Source organism: Ursus maritimus, unplaced genomic scaffold, assembly GCF_017311325.1.
Source record: "Ursus maritimus isolate PB19 unplaced genomic scaffold, ASM1731132v1 scaffold_19, whole genome shotgun sequence".
NCBI classification, from domain to species: domain Eukaryota; kingdom Metazoa; phylum Chordata; class Mammalia; order Carnivora; family Ursidae; genus Ursus; species Ursus maritimus.
The window spans coordinates 41,364,435-41,366,316 of NW_024424341.1; positions in this window are offsets into that span (position 1 = coordinate 41,364,435).

Here is a 1,882-nt window from a genome sequence, read left to right on the forward strand (position 1 = left end):
GTGATGCTCCTGATGAAATCCTGCTTTACCATCTTGAACACAGGTCATGAAACGTGTTTTTCTCTAACAGACCTGCTGGCGGTGAATTCCGGCGGTGTTTGTGGAGCGGGGGATGGGCACCGACGCCCCCGGTCAGTAGCGGTGCCCCTTTCCCCAAGATTAAAGGGTTTTCTTTTTCCTCAGTTGAGCTAGGAAAGGAGGGGATGATTTTTCTTGTGATGGAGCATTACGGTTCAAAGGAAAGCGAAAGGAAGCGAACATCGCAGGAGCCCAGTCCCTGTTCTCGCCGAGCACAGGTGCCGCTGCGGCTGCCTGTCCACCGGCCACAGGCGGCGCCCCTGGAAACCTGGCGCGAGAGGCTTCCCGCAGCGCATGTCCCCCTCGGCCCTGCTAACCCGGCTCCGGGCCATCTGGAGGGGGAGGGGCTGCTGAGGGGCGCTCAGTGAGAGGCAGCTGGGAGCCCCAACCGCGTCTACACTGGGGTCTCCGAGACTCCCTCTCCGACCGGGCGCGCCTCCCGCAGGCCTGCTGTGTCCGTCCCCAGGGTGTCCCACGAAGGACAGTTCTTGGGGCTCCCTCCGTGAGAGCGATGGGCGTCTGGTGCGTTTTGTGGAGAAGCAGCCTGAAGGCGGTGTAGACGTCATTTTTCCACTCCCCCCCCCCCAGGGTTTTCCCACCACCCCGCCCGTCTGTGCGCTCTGCCGTCACAGGCTCGTGCGCTGTTCTAGCCGAGCTCCTGCAGCAGGCGCCCCGGGGTGCGCCCCAGTGAGTGCCTGCGGACCCCCTTCTTCCCCTCCGCGAGCCCGCTTCGGTTTGGGGCTAGCTGTCTAGTGTGCAGCCCCAGCTCTCTGCAGTCGGAGGTTTGTACAGCTCTTTCTCGTCACAAGCTGGGGTGGGAGCAACTTTCTCTCTCTCGGCGGCGCAGGGCTGAAGCCGGATGTCCCAGAACCCCTTTTTCCAGGAGGCAGCGGTCGGCCGTTCGGACCGGGGCTGCTCTTACTCCCCCGAGCTGTCCTGCGAGGGGGCCGGGAGGAGACAGGGCAGCGGGGGCGTCAGAGGGACTCTGCCGGTGCTCCCAGGCTGCAGAGACGTGCCAGGGGGTCTGGCTTGCAGCGACCAGTGTTTCCTCTGCCGGAAGACCCTCGGTCTCCTCCGTCAGGTGCTGTCCGCTGCCCTTAGTCCGGTGCCGCCCGCTGTTTACTCCTCCGGGGGTCTCTCCGCCCAGGTTCCAAGCTCGTCCGGGTCTGCGCGCTCGGCCGGCTGCCAGATTCCTCCTCCTCAGCTCCCACTCCGGAGGGACGAGCGGCTCTGCGCGCCAAACACGGCGCTTTACCTGTGTCAGCTGCTGAGCTCAGCCGTTCTGGCAGCTTCTACGGCCAATTTAAAGGGATCATTCCACCCAAATTCAAGACGTGAAGCCAGCAGTCCGGGAGCTTCACTGAAACCCAGGGCTGCGTTGAGATGTCTGGTCCACCCTCGTTGGAGCGGATCCCAGCACGCTCCCGTTACCCCAGTGCGGAGCCCTGCTGCTCTGCCCGGGGCGAGGGCTTGGTGAGACACGACGACGCCGTCACGTCGAGCGGCTCGGACCAGGTAGGAGGAGCGTGCGCGCGCGGGGGTTCGGGGTTCGCGCAGGTAGGAGGAGCGTGCGCGCGCGGGGGTTCGCGCAGGTAGGAGGAGCGTGCGTGCGCGGGGGTTCGGGGTTCGCGCAAGCGTGGGCTGGTCTGTGTGCTTGAGGGGAGGCTGTTCTTCCGCGGCCCGTGCGCATTTCGTGAGGAAATACGTTTCTGCAGCAGCCGGGAGAGAATAGTGGTCATGATATTGTCTGGTAATAAATAAGAGGTGACACCTGCCTAGAACTTGAAACGTATAAAGAACTGTT